Here is a 20,648-nt window from a genome sequence, read left to right as displayed (position 1 = left end):
CCAGCATTTATCCTACACCATATTGCCTTACTATACACAATATCCAGCATTTATCCTACACCATATTGCCTTACTATACACAATATCCAGCATTTGTCCTACACCATATTGCCTTACTATACACAATATCCAGCATTTATCCTACACCATAGTGCCTTACTATACACAATATCCAGCATTTATCCTACACCATATTGCCTTACTATACACAGTATCCAGCATTTGTCCTACACCATATTGCCTTACTATACACAGTATCCAGCATTTGTCCTACACCATGTTGCCTTACTATACACAATATCCAGCATTTGTCCTACACCATATTGCCTTACTATAAACAGTATTCAGCATTTCTCCTACACCATATTGCCTTACTATACACAGTATAGCCTGATTATACAAACTATACACTATCCTTACTATACACACTCCCCACCCCCTTTCTTCCTAGACAGAAAGATCCATTTGTAGGGTACAGGGGGCCCAGGGCTATGAACCCCCTGTTCAACCATGGGACACATCATTTGCAATTGATCTTTTCAGCACAAGATTTTGAAGGCATATCAGCTTGCGAGGAGTTAAAACTCCCAGCCTCCCCCCCCCCCCAATCAGTATGCCTCCCTACACTTGTGCACCATTCACTCCCTGAAGCTGCCAAAATGCATGAATTGAATAAAAAAAGAACAAACACCCTATGAGAGTGCAACTCCCTGCAGGTAGCCATGCACACAGATCATATCCAGTCTGAAGCCCCCTTATCCCCCCCCATAAATGTAACAGCAGCAGCAGTGGCCCCATTACAGGCTCTCTCCCTCCATGAAGCTATTTGTGCAGGCAGCTATAACTGAAGGCTACTTGTCTTGCACTGTGGCGGCAGCGGCACAATGAAGCTTCACACAAAAGACCACCCTTTTGTATCCCACTCTCTTCTCCAGCTGAGCTTCCCCTTTATTCACACTAAATAAAGGGGGAAAAACACAGACCAACCGAAAAAAGGGAGGAGAGAAGAAATTAACCCCCCTGCGCTCACCAATGGGCTGCAATTTGCTAAATATAAAGCAGCTGCCATGATAATGAAGGTGCCGGAGGTACAGAAATAACCCTATAAATATATATTTTTGCTGCAGAGGCCCAGACACCATAATTCCAAAGAACCCCCCCCCCACCCAACGCATTTTCAGCGGAGACGGTAACAGTGTGTATAATCGCCTGAAAAACATGGCTGGCGCATCGACAGATGCAGAAATAGACGGAGAGAATCCCTTCGCTCACAGGCATGGGGGCACGGATGGGTAAGGGGGGGGGGTAGGTTGCTTTTTAAAAAAAAAAAAAAAAAAAAAAAGACTTATCAATTTATTATAAGCTGCTATGAATCAAGCCACCCCCTTTTGAAGGAAGGAAGGAAGGAAGGGGGTCTCGCTCTGCCCATCACCAGGGGCTTCTCCACTGACTCATTCATTCATTCTGGGCAGAGAGAAGGGCATAGAGGGATAAACACAGTACCTTCCGCAGCCAAACTTCAACGCTTCCCAAATCCTTAGTATATGTCCAGCATATCCTGTATATATCCAGCCGGGGATCTACAAGCGAGCACTTACCAGCCACTGCCTCCTCTCGTTAGCCAGCCTACAGGCACTGCCGATAGGTCCTCTTGCCCATTGAGAGAGCTCAGCCAATGTGGTGTATTGAGAGCCGGGCTTGCAGGGAATGCAAGGAGCTAGCCCAGTCCCACTGTCCCCCTCGCTGAGCGAACGCCCACCCTCCACATGGTCTTCTTAGGATAAACAAGGAGCATCACCCTAGGTCACATGACCCTGGCAATCAGAGATCCCAATACAAAAGTCCTGAGGGCTTTCTATTAGGAGAGGGAGAGATAAGCCCAGGGTGGGGGGGGGGGAGTACAAATTTCACTGCCTGAGTTTCAGCTACACATTTAAAGGGCAACTACACCCAAAAAAAAAAAAAAACTGGGGATAATGAAAAAAAAATTGCCCTAAGCAACTTTCCCATATTCATTCTTTAAAAAACATTGCAGTGGGTTTTAGAGTTATTAGGAAATGTAACGGCTATGGAAAGTAGCTGCTGTTGGGTTCCTCTGAAACAATGTAGCAGAAGCCAGAGCTGAAGGAGAACTGCGTTCTGCTACACTGGGGGGGGCATTTATAAAGTTTGCACACATATTTTTTTCGCAAATGGTTGTCTGCACACATTGGGGGTCATTTATCAACGCTGGGCAAATTTGACCATTGCCAGTAACCGATAGCAACCAATCGAATTGTTGCATTCATTGTTATACATGCAGCTGGCTGAAAAAAGGCAATCACTGATTGGTTGCTATGGGTTACTGCCCATGGGCAAATTTGCCCAGGGTTAATAAATGAGCCCCAGTGTCGTGGCTGGGGCACCCCAAAACCCCACCCGCCGCCCCCGGGCGCACATTCTTACCTTCAGCGTATTGGGGGCAGGGGATGAGTGGACCTTGGGGGCTCCGACAGGGATTGGGTATGGGAAAGTGGGGCCCACTGGGTATTTTTTCCAGTGCCCCGTTGGCCCAGTCTGACCCTGTTTGCGCATGTTTTCCTTTTTTTGCGAATCGCAGTGAATGCAAATTGCGCACAAAAAATCGTAAACGAGATGCCCTCTGTGTGCCGACGATTTCCTCACTGCAAATGTAATTTCGCAATTCGCCAAATCAGTTTCGCGAATATTTTTTTCCACCACGACAGTTGCGGCGTAACTCGGACGCAGAGTATGTGCAGAAACATTCGCCACTTGCGAATACGCCATATTTAATAAGCAATAAGGACATTGAAAATTCACAATTATATTTGCACGTTAATTCCCCTTGGTCTTGTCCAGCTTCATAAATATAAACACGGGCAGGGGCAAATATGATCACTGTGCGAATAATTCTGCGCACATTTTATAAATGAGCCCCAATGCCGTTTCCATTTACAGTACCGAATAACTTCAACCCATTAGAAAGTGGGATGAATGTATATTGGTAACTGGCTTAAAATTTAGTTTTCTTTTATGATGCAAAAAAAAAAAAGAATAAATTGGGGCTTATTTGAGTTTTTTCTGTGTTGCCCCAACAGATGTCAGAGACTCCCCCTGGAAAGGGTTAATGCCATCGCAAACAAAACCAGCTCCAGCCTGGGTGGTAAATCTATCACCATTGTGGAAAAGGCTTTTTATCTCCGGAGCAAAGTGAACAGCTGTCTGTCTGCCGCTATAGGGAACAGGTGAGATGGGTTTCAGACAAAGGCTCTTCCTCGCCCAGTCAATTAACCCCTTCTGTATTGGCAATGGCGTGCCGCTTTCCGCCACTGAAGAGGTTAATGGAGGCGGCCTTACATCTGTGAACTCAAATCCTCACTAATCTGCGAGAGAGTCCGGCTGCCAGGAATGAGCAAGAAAAATAAGTCTGGATCCATGGAACTGCCACTCAGCAGAGGTGGTAGTGATAATTATTATTAACATTTATTTATAAAGCGCCAACATACCCCGCAGCGCTGTACAATAAGTGGGTTCCATACATTGGACATACAGAGTAACATATAAAGCAACCAATAACCGATACAGGAGGGGAAGGGAGCCCTGCCCAAAAGAGCTTACAATCTACAAATTATTAACATTTATTTATAAAGCGCCAACATATTCCGCAGCGCTGTACAATAAGTGGGTTACATACATTGGACATACAGAGTAACATATAAAGCAATCAGTAACCGATACAAGGGGTGAAGAGAGCCCTGCCCAAAAGAGCTTACAATCTACAAATTATTATTATTAACATTTATTTATAAAGCACCAACATATCCCGCAGCGCTGTACAATAAGTGGGTTACATACATTGGACATACAGAGTAACATATAAAGCAACCAATAACCGATACAGGAGGGGAAGGGAGCCCTGCCCAAAAGAGCTTACAATCTACAAGGTGATTAGAGAATTGATTAATGATTGAGAATGTTGTACACGTACAGGTATGGGATCTGCTATCCGGAAACTCATTATCTAGAAAGCTCCAAATTATGGGATGGCACATAGTCCACAGACTGCATTGAAATCATTTACATTGGATTATAATTAACAGGGTGGTTCACCTTTAAGTTAACTTTTAGTATGTTATACAATGGGCAGTTCTAAACAACTTTTCAATTGGTCGTCATTACTTATTTTTTATAGGTTTGACTCTTTCCATCCTTCAAATGGGGGTCACTGACCCCGGCAGCCAAAAATCTATTGCTCTGTGAGGCTCCAGTTTAATTGTTACATTTTATAACCTATTTTTTTTTATTCAGGCCTCTCCTATTCATATAATCAGTCACTCATTCAAACCACAGTCTGGTTGCTAAGGTCATTTGGACCCTAGCAACCAGATAGCTGCTGAAAAGCCAAATTGGCTGGACAAAAAGTGAAATAACTAAAAAAAAAAAACTACAAATAATAAAAAATGAAGACCAATTGCAAACAGTCTCAGAATATTACTCTCTACATTATACAAAAAGTTAACTCAAAGGCGAACGACCCCTTTAATCCTTATTGGGGGCAGAACAATCTTATTGGGTTTATTTCGTGTTTAGTAAACTTAAGGTATGGAGATCCAAATTACGGAAAAAACCCTTATCTGGAAAAGCCCAGGTCCCAAGCATTCTGGATAACAGGTCCCATCCATGTACCTCCAGTTTTTTAAGTAGAGTCACCCTTATGGGCCAATAAAAAATGCCCGCACAGCTGAATATCGGCCAGTTTCTGGGGCCCTCAGGAGGGCCGGCCTGACTGATATCTGGATGAAAATTTGCCAAATATCTATTAGGTGGATTTGAAAATATCCTTATCCCAATGGGGTTCCAGTAGGGCCACTGTAGGATCTCTACCTAATTTGGCTAGTTAGTAATTAATTCAGATGCCCATTTTTCAGATGGACATTTTTTCACGGCGAAAAACTTGACTCATTACTACTCAACACCACTTTTGTGAATTACCCCCTTGGTGGCCCATGGAGTAAATATCATCTATTGCAACTAATCATCACTATCCGCTCAGCTCCAGAAGAACTGATTAACGCATTCTGATTGGCTGCTGTGGGTTACTATTTCAGGGTAAAGGCGGCCTTACACGGGCAGAATTTCAGCTGCTCATTCGAGTCCTTTAGATCAATTCCGCAGCTTATCTGACTGTGTATGGGGCCCCCCAATCGGTATCTGGCTGAATATCGGCCATGTGTCAGTTGGGCAGGTTTGATTTTCCCGTTGGATTGGAGGCCGCATTGGCTTATTGATGCCCCTTGTTGCCCAAACAATCAAATACGCCTGATATCTCCCCCCTTAGGTGGGCATATCAAGAGAAGATCCGCTCGTTTGGGGCTCAGGGAGGTTGGATATCCCTGATCTGTGCCATTTTTTCCCCCTTAGATAAAGTTTAGACCTTGAATATTCCTTTCATTTACCGCTCTAAATAGAATGTTGATTAATCAGTCATTAGCCCGTGTTGAGCTGCAAATATTGACTTAACACCAATTTAACACCATTCGCAGGCTGACGACAGTTTTGCGACTTCCCCTTTCACTCATATCCTGCTGCGCAGTAAAACCGCGTTACTATAGGCCGCGGCAAATAGACGGCACGGCTGAAGCTATCCTGCATTCTCCACCAAAACAGGGATACTGATATATCAGATAGGCCCCCTTTTATGATTCCATTTTGATTCTGATGTTACAAAGACTGTAACATTTTCTAAAGAGAAAAATTCCCAAACTGACATCATTACTGCCCTTCACTTCTATTGAGGGAAACATATTTTGTTGCACTTTATATAAATTCACATAATATTACAAAGTGTATTATTTCCTGCCAGGGCTGCTATCAGAAATCACAGGACCCCGTACAACATAATTATCAGGGCCCCCCTGCCATGATAAAATCCAACTCTCAACTTAGGGTAAAATCCCATTGCTACTAAAGGGAAACTATACCCCAAGAATGAATACTTAATTCAACACCACTTTTGTGAATAACCCCCTTGGTGTAAATATCATCTATTGCAACCAATCATTGCTATCCGCTCAGCTGAACTGATTAACGCATTCTGATTGGCTGCTGTTGGTTACTATTTCAGGGTAGGCGGCCTTACATGGACAGCATTTCAGCTGCTCATTCGAGTCCTTTAGATCAATTTGGCAGCTTATCTGACTGTGTATGGGGCCCCCCCAATCGGTATCTCGCTGAATATTGTGTCGATCGGGTAGGTTTAATTTTCCCGTCGAATTGGAGGCCGCGTTGGCTTATTGATGCCCCTCGTTGCCCAAACAATCAAATAAGCCTGATATCTCCCCCCTTAGGTGGGCATATTGAGAGAAGATCCGCTCGTTTGGCGACCCATTCTTATTAAAGGAAAACTATACCCCCCTCAACATATATCATATTAAGTGGCCTATTTAAGAATCTCACCAAACTGGAATATATATATATATATCAGTAAATATTGCCCTTTTACATCCTTTCCCTTGATCCAATTACAGAAAGTCCCCTTATCTGGAAAACCCCAGGTCCCGAGCATTTTGGATAATGGTTCCAATACCTCTACTCTAACACTTGCTCCAATGTGAATGAGCCCTTATGCTTTCATAACCTAGCTAAGCTCTTTTGGGTAGATTGTAAGCTCTTTTGGGCAGGGCTCTCTTCCCCTCTTGTATCGGTTATTGATTGCTTTATATGTTACTCTGTATGTCCAATGTATGTAACCCACTTATTGTACAGCGCTGCGGGATATGTTGGCGCTTTATAAATAAATGTTAATAATAATAATACCTACCCCTCCTTGTGGGAAATATACACATAGGAGTAGCGGGCATATTATAGTGGAGGGTAGGGCATAGCTGGTTATGTTGTATAAATCAGATACAGGGTAACAGGAGTTGCTATGAGTTTGTGGGAAGCGCAGTTGCATCTATAATTCATGGCCGGTAAGAGTAATGTTCCTACAGGGGATGCTTGCAATTGGCTGAGCCACGCCGCGTGTGTCGATAATAACAGCACGGAAGGCCCATAACACTCAAAGCGGTTAGTTCCTCTGCATCAAGAAGCCACAGAGGTGAGCAATAGGCAGGAGAAGAAGATGGCTCCAGTCAATAATGTTGTAGCATCGATCTGCCCGTCAATAAAGTAAAACATTGCTCAGGTTCCACTGCTGCTCGTGATCAGGACAGAACCGTGACCGAGCTCCCCGCAGCTGCTCATACCACAAAACAGCTTGAAAGTGCTCTAACATGGGGTTTGGCCATATTTATTAGTCACTTGGCCAATGCTGAGCTACAACTAATGGAAAAAAGGAGCTTAAGGGTTGCAACTTGGACATTCCTGTTTTCCCTTTAGACTTGGGCTCCCACGTGTCTCAATACAGATATCAGGTTGGTAATGTTGGGGCAATGTTGCCATTACAGAACACTCAGTAGTTATGGGGGGGTCCTGACTTATGTCCAATTTAAGATCATCCTCCCTAAAGTTTTCAGTCCTGGGGACACATCGGTACCGACACCCTCTCTGGTGGGGAAGGTATTAGAACACGTGGCTGTAGGTACATGTAGGTGTCTCTACTGGCCTTAACCGGTTTATCCAAGGTCTAAATAGGAAGTGATATGTCCAAGGCCAAATTAATTTTCCCATCCCAGCTTGCTTCCACGTTTTCCCATAGTTAATGACAATACCCTCAGTTTCCTTGGCATTTCCCAAAACCGCCAAGCAAGCGGATTTTCTTCCGATATACCCACCTACGGGTGGGCGATATTGTGCTAGGGCAAAATGATCAAATTAAAACAGTGGGCATAGGCGCCATCAGATTGGGGGCCGCATCAACAACCCAATGTGGTCCCCAATCTGAGAGAAAAATCAAACCTGACCCAATTTCAGGCCAGATGTCCATCGGGGAGGCCCATTGGTGGTACCCATACACAGGCAGATAAGCTGCCGAATCGGTCTAAAGGACCAATATCGGCGGCTGAAATCGACCCGATGGGAATGGGATAGGGACCTTAGATTGTAAGCTCACTGGGGCAGGGACTGATGGGAATGTGATAGGGACCTTAGATTGTAAGCTCCACTGGGGCAGGGACTGATGGGAATGTGATAGGGGCCTTAGATTGTAAGCTCACTGGGACAGGGGCTGATGGGAATGTGATAGGGGCCTTAGATTGTAAGCTCACTGGGGCAGGGACTGATGGGAATGTAATAGGGACCTTAGATTGTAAGCTCCACTGGGGCAGGGGCTGATGGGAATGTGATAGGGACCTTAGATTGTAAGCTCACTGGGGCAGGGACTGATGGGAATGTGATAGGGACCTTAGATTGTAAGCTCACTGGGGCAGGAACTGATGGGAATGTGATAGGGACCTTAGATTGTAAGCTCACTGGGGCAGGGACTGATGGGAATATGATAGGGACCTTAGATTGTAAGCTCACTGGGGCAGGGACTGATGGGAATGTGATAGGGACCTTAGATTGTAAGCTCACTGGGGCAGGGACTGATGGGAATGTGATAGGGACCTTAGATTGTAAGCTCACTGGGGCAGGGACTGATGGGAATGGGATAGGGACCTTAGATTGTAAGCTCACTGGGACAGGGACTGATGGGAATGTGATAGGGGCCTTAGATTGTAAGCTCACTGGGGCAGGGACTGATGGGAATGTGATAGGTACCTTAGATTGTAAGCTCACTGGGGCAGGGACTGATGGGAATGTAATAGGGACCTTAGATTGTAAGCTCACTGGGGCAGGGACTGATGGGAATGTAATAGGGACCTTAGATTGTAAGCTCACTGGGGCAGGGACTGATGGGAATGGGATAGGGACCTTAGATTGTAAGCTCCACTGGGGCAGGGACTGATGGGAATGGGATAGGGACCTTATATTGTAAGCTCACTGGGGCAGGGACTGATGGGAATGTGATAGGGACCTTAGATTGTAAGCTCACTGGGGCAGGGACTGATGGGAATGTGATAGGGACCTTAGATTGTAAGCTCACTGGGGCAGGGACTGATCGGAATGTGATAGGGGCCTTAGATTGTAAGCTCACTGGGACAGGGACTGATGGGAATGGGATAGGGACCTTAGATTGTAAGCTCCACTGGGGCAGGGACTGATGGGAATGGGATAGGGACCTTATATTGTAAGCTCACTGGGGCAGGGACTGATGGGAATGTGATAGGGACCTTAGATTGTAAGCTCACTGGGGCAGGGACTGATGGGAATGTGATAGGGACCTTAGATTGTAAGCTCACTGGGGCAGGGGCTGATGGGAATGGGATAGGGACCTTAGATTGTAAGCTCACTGGGGCAGGGACTGATGGGAATGTAATAGGGACCTTAGATTGTAAGCTCACTGGGGCAGGGACTGATGGGAATGTAATAGGGACCTTAGATTGTAAGCTCACTGGGGCAGGGACTGATGGGAATGGGATAGGGACCTTAGATTGTAAGCTCCACTGGGGCAGGGACTGATGGGAATGGGATAGGGACCTTATATTGTAAGCTCACTGGGGCAGGGACTGATGGGAATGTGATAGGGACCTTAGATTGTAAGCTCACTGGGGCAGGGACTGATGGGAATGTGATAGGGACCTTAGATTGTAAGCTCACTGGGGCAGGAGCTGATGGGAATGATGTATAATCGCTGCAGAATATGTCGGTACTATATAAATAAATACACGTTACGATTCAGATTTGCTTGCTTAGCACTTGTGCCCCTATTATTTCCACATAAGTCAATGGCTCCAATGAACGCACCACTGATCAATCAGATGCAATTGCCGGACCCCCACACACACACACACACACAGTAGCAGTCCCGTAGCCTGGAACCTATTTAGAGGAAACCCAGGGCCAAGCTATAAAAAGACCTCTAGGTGATTATATTGGAAAGGAGAGGCGGACAAAATTGCAGAGGAAGAAAATGTTATAATTTTAGCCAGAGATTTTGTGCCGAGCACGGTTCGTGACTTCAGATCATTTCTGCCCGCGCGGCACATTTACACAGTTTAACTTCACTTCCCCTGGCGCCATTTCCAACGCAGGTGCAAAATGCCACAGAGGCCGTTACCCATAGCAACCAATCGGCCATTTACTTTGAGCAGTTACACGGCTGCAATCTGCTCCTGTGCCACATTTCGGACACTGTACCGAATATGCCCTGTCCCCAAAATGTTCCGCATCTGACCAACTGCACAGAAGCATCTCCAGATGCAAATTTTGATCTGGATTTCCACACATGAAAGGCAATGTCTTTTACCCCCCCACCCCCCGTAGTTCCTCCACTGGTGGCAATAGCTCCAAGGTTCCCCAGTATCAATAGGCGCACTGCGTGCAATTCATCTAGAAAGACTGGAAGGCATTAGTGTTTTGCACCGGTTGCACTTTGTAAATAAGCCCCAATGAATATTTACTTAAATAGGGCAAGGCACAAGGTGTGAACATCAAGTGCATGTAGCCATGTATTTGCCCAAAATGCCCCCTTCAGTCAGGTGCCAATCTATCAAATGCAAAGATCTGTTAGCAAGGAGCAGGTAGGTGCCCCTAAGTAGGGTTGCCACCAGTCTTCAGGTTGGGGGAGCAGAAAGGGGCATCATATGGGGCGGGAAATGGGTGGAATATAGGTAGATCTGGCCTTATAAGGGGTTATCTGTCAGTAGAGAGGGTCAGAGAAGGGAGGGATTTGTAGGGTATTTGCAGGGTCGGACTGGGTCGCCGGGAAAAATCCCGGTGGGCCCCGGCGGCCCAGATCCGACCCTTGCGGCGCTCCCCCTTCCCGACTGTTCCTCCCCTGATGCAGTAAATTTACACCCACTCAGGGGAGGTCGCCAGGTGGGGGACCCTGCGGGGCAAGACCCTACACCCCCCAGTCCGACCCTGGGTATTTGGCAATTTCATTGTCAGTAAATTTGTCATTTCGGCCCCAGCTCTAGCTTGTCATTTACCGGCCAGCCAAATACCAGCTGGTTTGTAACCCTACCCATAAGGTAAGGAGCAAAATGTGGGACCGACATGGGTGTTCCCTTACTTGTACCCAGAAGGCACAAATAAAAAACCATTAATGCACAAATTTATCAAAATGTCAGTTAAGAGCTCACCACAATAAAATCCCCCCACTCTCTATTTATTGCTATGGGATTTTATAGAGGCCTATTTATTAGAGAGCGAATTCTCCCACAGAAATGAATAAAGAGCAGTGGAATGATATGGCGGTGAGCTCTAATTTCATACTGTATGTATTATGCACTGTCACGCTCCCATCAGAAGATCGTGCCCATTGGTACCGTCGCATTGGAACCCTCTGAGCTCAAGGGAGCCCCCCGTTCTGGTTTAAGGGCACCCATAAATGGCACTTTGGGAAGAGCCGGTGCCAACATAAATATTTTAGGATCCATGCATAATGGATGAGTTGCGAGTATTACTAGACATTCCCATAAATCTCTGCACTCATTTTAAAAGCAGAGACAGGGAGAGAGAAAAGGGAGGAAAACTCTCCGGCGCTCGTTGGGGACGAGGGCTGATTAGGAATTCAGTGACCTCTGTATGGAATGTGCCTGGGTGCCCAGTGGAGCTTAGGGTGCCCACAGAGACCATCACTTCAGCCAAGCGCTTAGGATATACGATTATTTCTATGTGGGAATTGTTTTCCCCCATTTTCCCCACTTGGTTGCACTTGACCCGTTCAGTCTAACGGTGCCATCCGACCGTGCCCGTGCCGCAGCTCCTGGCAGGGGGCTAGTACCGCCAACCTTGGCATTATGTTATTAAAATCCTTTTAATCTGAGCTGCAAATGCGAATAGTGTTTTCTTGCACCGTGGGGATAATTGCACCACAGCGGCGAGAGTGTTAGCAACTGTGCACAAAATATGGCTTTGGCGCGGCTTCACTGCCTACATGTCAGCTTCCTACGACTAATCCTTAGTGACGTGATTTAAATGGGGTTCCTTGCCCAGTTAGGTGTCCGGAATAACATTAGTTTTATGCATGCAATTTAGTGCTTTAGGCTAAGGACCCACAGTCGCAGTGATCTCTTGAGGGCGACTAACCGCTCCGGAATACCTTTCTACTGGCAACAATAGGAGTCACCGGTGGAAAGTCCTTCTCATCGTTTCGGTGCAGGATGGAACTTCGTGTGACTTTGGAATATTGAATCGATGGCGTTAGCTGAGATCTATTGCGGGCGACTGAACCGCTTCCATGGGCCCTTAGCCTAAAGCTCTAAATTGCCTGCATAAAACTAATGTTATTCCGGACAGCTAACTGGGTAAGGAACCCCATTAAAATCACGTCACTAAGGATTAGTAGTAAGAAGCCATAGAGGGACCAGACTAGCGGAACTGCAGGCCGATGAAACAAACATATATCAAATAGTCCCAAATCATGGTGGTGAGGCTTATTCAGAAGTGGTCAGGGTTTCAGGCAGATCAGGTTGGGGGAAGGAGGGGGTATTGGGGTAAGTAGACATGGCCAGGGGTGGCTCAGGGTGTGACCTAAAGTGTCCATGTTTTTTTTCTCTTCAAATGCTTGGAGGTCAGGGTATATCAGAAAAAAATCCACATGGGCCCCAAACTTGTTGAGTCCTGCCACGTGCCAGCTGCCCCCAGCCACCACCACTCCCTGCTCAGCTGCCATGTGTTCCACTGTGGAACGCACGGCCATCTTTGTATTACAGCGAAGTAAGAAGCACAGTAGAGGCTGGTACCCAGTGTCGGACTGGCCCACCAGGATCCCAAAACTCCCGGGGGGGCCCAGGTGTCAGTGGCCCTCCTGCTCCTGACCATTTGGCCTGTTTCATGGCCATTCCCTATTTCTGAATGGGAACAAAGAGGAGAAATAGATGGAAGAATAGATGCTAGCATGTAAATAAAAGAGACTGGGAGAATAAAGAGGTTGGGTGAGGAAAGGGCCCCTGGGGTCCCAGTCTGACTCTCAGGAAGGAAGGCACTGCAATCAGCAAAATGTATCTGAATTTGTGATTAATTAGCAGGTAATTTAGAATATTTGAGTTTGTATCTGTAAAAGCTTTAATGTTCATTTTGAAGTTGCCAATAAGAATTTGTGGCCAGTTAAACCCATCGCATCCTTCTCTCTGTGAACGAATGTCAGCGTTTCATTAAGGGCCGTGATGGATGCAGAAAAAGTACAAAATTAATAATGACTTTATGCTAAACCCTAATGGTCTCCGGGCTGTCTGTCTCACAGGCAGCTGCACACACGAATGTGATCAGAAGCCCAATCAGAACCAGAGCCCCTCAGTGACTGCTAATATCCTTATCATTTACAGTAGGGGGTACATTATCCCTTATAATACATGAGTGATACTCAGAGTTCCCTGTATAACTCAGCCTGCAGCCTTGTGCCTTTATATGGGCACAGAACCCCTCAGTGACTGCTAATATCCTTATCATTTACAGTAGGGGGTACATTATCCCTTATAATACATGAGTTCCCTGACCCTAAAATCTAAAACAGTTCTTACAAAGCAGCTTTTCATCCATTTAACAATCCTGTGAAACTGACATTTCAGCTAAAATCTGCCTTTATTCTGGAACGCAGTGACATTCTACACTACAATATGGCCTACTTAGCACTAGATATGTAGCCAGAAGGTTCCTTTGAATGGACACACATGCTTAATATGGAGTTATTCACTTTTACTCTAAGCTTAAGGTAAGATAATTATATAAATATATTTCATAGCACCTTTTCCAGTAAGAAATTATGGGTTATTAGGCCCAAAGTATTGCAAGCAGGACAGGAAAATGCAGGGAGCTGCGCTTCAACCAAACCGCTTGGAATATTCAATAACCCAATGGCTGTATGTGACCCCTGTTTTTGTCACATTATAAAATCAATGGAACTAAGTGCAGATTCATGCACGTTTGCCTCTCCATTATCTCTAATTACAAATAACAATACAGCGCTAACGGGCAAATCCCTTGGACAGTCGGGCAGTTCATGAGACGTCGCTGCCTTTGTTCCAATTAGGAAACCAACCTCTCCCGCCGACTGAACTTTGTATTCTTTATTTTCTTGAAAATGCACACAAGCTGTCTAGTCCCTCCTCCCCTAGTATCTGCCATACAACCACATATGCCATTCACTTCAATGCAAATATGTCAGCTGGTGGATCCTTCATCAGGTCCCCCATAGTAATAGTCCACACCCACTCCCTGTAAAGCATATAAAATGCAGCTGGAATATTCAGACAGACAGGACTGAGGTAGAACAGGGAACATGATTGGGCGTGGCCATGTGTATAATGGGTGTGGCCGAGATGTGATGAGGGTGTGGCCTCAGGATTGCCGTTTCCGTAAATAAGTGCTGCCAGTGAACCTCAGCGATTGGATCTCCATGACTCTCCTTCTCAAGGAATCCCAACTGTTAGTCCCGGGTGACTTTAACCCTCTCAGAGTGTTTCGGCCCAGCAGTGTTTTGCAGTAAAGGTGCAACATGGTACAGATCAAGGAAATCAGTAAACAATCAGGGCTTATTTATATCCACAATTGCACTGGGCAACTTGTACTTTTCACTGCAGTGAGTTGTGCCTAAACCACTTTCAAGGTGGTGTAACTGGTGCATTGTGGGAAAAAACATGGTACTTGCACTCTGCTCACTGCATCTGGGTAAGAAATGTGCCCCATAGACAACACAAAGGTTTCTTCATCAGGGGTGTATATAGATCCGGTGCTGCCCTAGCGACTGACCTAAATACCCCGCAACATCACGTGCACCATACATGTGATGTCACTTGCACCCACGTCGCGGAAGTGACACGCGGCGCAGAGCCCGGGACCCCTCACCCCCTTGGGTTCCAAAAAGCAAAATAATTCAAAATCTCCCGAAAAAAAAAATAATAATAGACATTTGTCCCAGTACTCTGGCTAAAGGCCAGCCTCTAGGAAGAAAATAAAATTGTGAAACTTCCACATCGTCTATAGAAATTTCCTTTATTGTGTTTCCCAACCATCACTCAGTATAGGAGTACATAAATGATGTATAGAAATGAGGGATGTGACCCCATTGGTGATATAAGGGAGACACTGATGAGCCCACTCTGCATGCCCGGTCATGTTAGTCAGGGTCGGACTGCCACGCCCCCGGCCGCTGGTGTCCCTCCCCTGACACATTGCAAGTTAAGGCCCCCATACACGGGCCGATTCTGGCTGCCAATATGGGTCCCTTAGACCGATTCGGCAGCTAATCAGCCTGTGTATGGGCACTACCGACGGGCCTGCCTGACCGATATCTGGCCTGAAATCGGGCAGATATCGATTGGGCAGGTTAAAAAATTTAGTCGGATCGGGGACCCCATCGGCTCGTTGATGTGGTCCCTGAACCGACTTTGCCAATACCCGTCGTTATAATTCAATTGCTTGGCCCCAGGGCCAAACGACCGAATTAGCCTGTATTCTCCCGATATCGCCCACCCATAGGTGGGGGATATCAGGAGAAGAAATTTAAGGTGCCCATACACCTTCAGATCAGCTCGCTTGGCAATGTCCCCAAGCAAGTGAATCTGAAGGTGTATGGGCACCTTAAATTTCGCGTTTAGGGGAAGACGTCGGGCGGATGCCCCCCCCCCCCCCAAACTAACAATAAGGAGTTTCCTAGAACAAACAGGATTGTATTATACATGAAACTGACACTGTATTTATCCTGCCATGTGTTCCGGAGTTATTATACATGGAACTGACACAATATTTATACTAGCACATGTTCTGGGTACAGTACATATGGAACTGGAACTGGATTATTCCTGCAATGTGTTCTGGGGCATTACATATGGAACTGGCACAATATTTATACTAGCACATGTTCTGGGTACAGTACATTTGGAACTGTATTTATCCTGTCATGTGTTCTGGGGTTATTACACATAGAACTGGCACAATATTTATACTACCACATATGGAATTGGCACTGTATTTATCTTGCCATGTGTTCTGGGGGCATTACATATGGATGCAACTGTATTTCTACTGCCATTAGTTCTGGGGTTATTACACATGGATCTGACACAATATTTATACTACCACATATGGAACTGTATTTTTCCTGCATTGTGTTCTGGGGGATTATGACACAATATTTATACTACCACATGTTCTGGAGGCATTACATATAGCATTGGCACAGAATGTATCCTGCCATGTGTTCTGGGGTTATTACACATGGCACAATATTTATACTACCACATATGGAACTGGAACTGTATTTATCTGCTGTGTGTTCTGGGGTATTATACATGGAATTGGCACTGTATTTATCCTGCTGTGTGTTCTGGGGTATTATACATGGAATTGGCACTGTATTTATCTGCTATGTGTTCTGGGGTATTATACATGGAATTGGCACTGTATTTATCCTGCCGTGGGTTCTGGGGTATTATACATGGAATTGGCACTGTATTTATCCTGCCGTGGGTTCTGGGGTATTATACATGGAATTGGCACTGTATTTATCCTGCTGTGGGTTCTGGGGTATTATACATGGAATTGGCACTGTATTTATCCTGCTGTGTGTTCTGGGGTATTATACATGGAATTGGCACTGTATTTATCCTGCTGTGGGTTCTGGGGTATTATACATGGAATTTGCACTGTATTTATCCTGCTGTGGGTTCTGGGGTATTATATATGGAATTGGCACTGTATTTATCCTGCTGTGGGTTCTGGGGTATTATACATGGAATTGGCACTGTATTTATCCTGCTGTGGGTTCTGGGGTATTATATATGGAATTGGCACTGTATTTATCCTGCTGTGTGTTCTGGGGTATTATACATGGAAGTGGCACTGTATTTATCCTGCTGTGGGTTCTGGGGTATTATACATGGAATTGGCACTGTATTTATCTGCCATGTGTTCTGGGGGCATTATATATTGAAAAGGCTCTGATAGGGGCGATTCTGCACTCCTGCACATCCTTAGGCAGGTGTTGTGATGTTGCCCCTCACACCCCTTGTCTGTCGATAGGAGCTTTGGTGCAGGTCGAGAGTCGCATTGCTAGTGCAGAGAGCACTGAAAGAGCTGAGATTCATATGAAAAAATCAGAACTTTGGCTCTTACAAGTTACCAGGAGCGGCTTTTTTGCAACTCCTGGTAACATGCAGGATGCTGCCACCTTATGTGAGTTTCTCAACTTGCCCCTGGGCTCTGTATGTATCATGCCATGTGTTCTGGGGGTATCATGTACTTATCATGTTGTGTTTTAGGGAAGGGATCCCCAACCTTTCTTACTCGTGAGCCACAGTCAAATATAAAAAGACTTGGGGAGCAACACAAGCACCATAAAAGTTCATGGAGGAGCCAAATAAGGGCTGTGATTGGCTATTAGGGGCCTCTATGCACCCTATCAGCTTACAGGGGCTTTATTTGGTAGGAAATCTTGTTTTTATTCAACCAAAACTTGCCCCCAAGTCAGGAATTCAAAAATAACTCCCTGGTTTGGGGGCACTGAGAGCAACATCCAAGGGGTTGGGGAGCAACATGTTGCCCCTGAGCCACTGGTTGGGGATCACTGTTTTAGGGAATTATACATGGAAGAAGCTCTGGGAAAACTATGAAAGAATTGGTTCAGTAAATGTCTTTAATTAGTCTACCCTAACTGAAAAATTTCCCCTCCACTTATGCCCCTATGGAAATACCTGTGCCACCCCTCTCTGCAGATAGTGCTACAGGTATGGGACCCATTATCCAGAATGGTTGGGACCTGGCGTTTTCCTGGATAATTTGGATCTCCTACCTTAAGTCAGCTAAAAAACTATTTAAACAGTAATTAAACTGAATAGGATTTATGTTACTATGCTCTTAGTACAAGTTGCCCCAGGGACTGGTCCGATTGCCATCTTGGAGAGAGGCTTCAGATGGGGTTTTAGCCTTCCTCTGGATCAACTAGCAGTTAGGCAGGTTATATATAGGCATTATGGTTGAACGTGATGGGCGTGTGTCTTTTTTCAACCCAACTTACTATGTTACTATGATTGTTTTGACTCCAATAAGGGGTAATTATATCTATAGTTACAGTTGGGATTAAGTACAGGTACTGTTTTATTATTACAGAGAAAAGGGAATCATTTAACCATTAAATAAACCCAATAGGGCTGTTCTGCCCCAATAAGGGGTAATTATATCTTAGTTGGGATCAAGTACAGGTACTGTTTTATTATTACAGAGAAAAGGGAATCATTTAACCATTAAATAAACCCAATAGGGCTGTTCTGCCCCAATAAGGGGTAATTATATCTTAGTTGGGATCAAGTACAGGTACTGTTTTATTATTACAGAGAAAAGGGAATCATTTAACCATGAAATAAACCCAATAGGGCTGTTCTGCCCCAATAAGGGGTAATTATATCTTAGTTGGGATCAAGTACAGGTACTGTTTTATTATTACAGAGAAAAGGGAATCATTTAACCATTAAATAAACCCAATAGGGCTGTTCTGCCCCAATAAGGGGTAATTATATCTTAGTTGGGATCAAGTACAGGTACTGTCCGATACCTGTAGTACAATTAGACACGTGACATTAGACAGGCCTTCTCCAAGGCTTTATAATGCCCCCCAATAGTGATAATTAGGTAAGGGAGACCAAGGCAGGGCTTCCCCGATAGCAGGAAGGGGCATCTGGGCATAAATGGGAATGTATGAGACAAATAAATAGCAGTTGATATTATTATGGTACAAATGCCCTATAAACGGAGTATCCGCCCATCACTGTCACTCAGCACAATACAAAAGCCACGTGGGGGACAATTCCATTCACGGAAACAGAAGTCCCGCTTCCCAGATCCCAGTCGCCTTGGCTCAGCGCTGCCTTTCCCGTGCCAGTATAAACGGTGTCATGGTGAAATATGACGGGCGTCTCGTCGCTGCCAGCTCAAATGGACCCAGTGCAAAGAAGCAGCGGGAGCGTTTAAGGATGCCAGTTTTATTTTAAATCAACCGGGCGGAAGCCTCTCGGATTCCTTTCGCCTTCTCCTGGCAATCCAAAAACAATTACCCCTCGCGGCGAGCGTTCAGCGGGCGCCGCTCACATGAATAATCCCATCCTGCATATTCAGAATAATTAGCGCTACGGCGGAATAAATAATCACAAGCTGTAGTGATGCAACGTGTCATTGTTACACAAAAAGAAGATTTTTTAGCCAATTTACAGCATTTAAATAAACTTCTAAAAACATCCATATTTTGGATATGTGGCGGAATGACTGGAGGAGAATGAATGATGGCGGCGATGGTTTAATGTATCCAGTTACCAATAATTCCCCTGTCAGTGGCCATGTTTCTTGGCTCAGTTGAGAGTAATATTATCCCCTCTGTTAGACACAACTATATGGCGCTGCCATACTGCTTATCCGGCATAGACAGCTACTGCTGTGGCCTAAGGGACCCTGGGGGGCCTGGACCACGGACCACAGACCTGGACCGCAGGGTCTGCAGTATGGTAGCCCCCTCTCCGGAACCTTCTGATGCTTTAATTTTGCTCATTTGAGGCGAGCGGGTGGGGACAGAGCAGGGTTATCAACTAGCGCCGGGGTCAGAATAACATATTTACTGGCAATGTAACCCTATATATCGCTTCCTTTCCCCTATAAGGCTGGAACCACCTATACCCCACCCATTTCCCCACATGCTCCACCCATTTCCCCACCCACTTCACTCATTTCCTTTGCCAATGTGACACCTCCGTCTGCTTTTCGGACCCGAAGGCCAGTATAAAGGCGAAAAAAAGGTGGCCACCCTAGGACAAAGTCCTCCTTAACTGGCTTCTGTGATTGGGTGGGGGCCCTTGTGAAGATTCTTTTGCTGGGGGCCAAGTCCTTCTTAGTAAAAGACAATCCTATTGGGTTTAATTACTGTTTAAATAATGTTTTTAGCAGACTTTGGGTAGGAAATACGAATTAAGAAAAGACCCCTTATCCGGAAAACCCCAGGTCCCGAACATTCTGGATAAAGGGTCCCAAACCTGTGCACTATAAATCCCTCCCCTTTTATTCACCTTCTCCACTGCCAATCAGCCTTTATATTCACAGGCCCACCTCTGCCCCCCATTTCCCCTCCTAGTCTGCCCACTCCATGCCCATTTCCTGGCCCCATTAGCCTTTACCCTGCTCACCCCGCCCACTTCCCCACCCCTTACACCATAGCCCCCTCCCCCAATGACATCACGGCCATAACCCGACCCAAAGGTTGTTATTACGAACAAAAAAATATAGCAACCGTACTTATAGGGTTTTCAAAGGGGCAGTTGGCCTACAAAAACTTGTAATATTTAAGTAACAGAAGTCATTTTTGTTTGCAAATGTAGAGAGCAAAGCTGAATTTTTCCCACAATGCAGCATTTTTCCCAGAATCCCAGTGTCACTGCGGTTGCAAAGGGGAGTTGCGTCTGACACAATTGCGCTGTAGGGAGAGAAACACAACGCTTTACGCCACTTCTCCCGTAGGATCACGTTTCCAATGGAGATCTAAAGCCCCACACAGTGGCCCCGCTCCTTCCCTGCTGACTCCTGCTCTTTCCCTCCCATTCTTCCCAGCTGCCACCTGACCTCTCCCATTGCTCTTAGTGGCAGCTGTGTAGAACTCCCTGCAGCCTCACTCCATCACTGTCTCC

The 20,648-nt window shown here is 45.6% G+C and overlaps 1 protein-coding gene across 14 annotated transcripts in view; it reads right to left on the bottom strand.

The window, feature by feature from the left end:
• Nucleotides 1-20,648, bottom strand: part of magi1 (membrane associated guanylate kinase, WW and PDZ domain containing 1) — a 299,144-nt gene that overhangs the window by 108,091 nt on the left and 170,405 nt on the right. The window contains exon 1 of one of the 14 annotated variants that reach the window (XM_031901236.1): nucleotides 1,599-1,848. The exons of 12 other annotated variants lie outside the window; for them this stretch is intronic. The gene's annotated coding sequence lies outside the window, so the exon portion shown is untranslated. Of the gene's footprint in view, nucleotides 1-1,598; nucleotides 1,849-20,648 lie in introns of those variants that run through there. One more of the 14 variants, XM_031901237.1, reaches the window with a different exon arrangement.

This window comes from Xenopus tropicalis, chromosome 4 (genome assembly GCF_000004195.4).
Source record: "Xenopus tropicalis strain Nigerian chromosome 4, UCB_Xtro_10.0, whole genome shotgun sequence".
Classification (NCBI taxonomy): domain Eukaryota; kingdom Metazoa; phylum Chordata; class Amphibia; order Anura; family Pipidae; genus Xenopus; species Xenopus tropicalis.
Note: the sequence above shows the minus strand (reverse complement) of the source record. Positions and strands in the feature narration are given on the sequence as shown.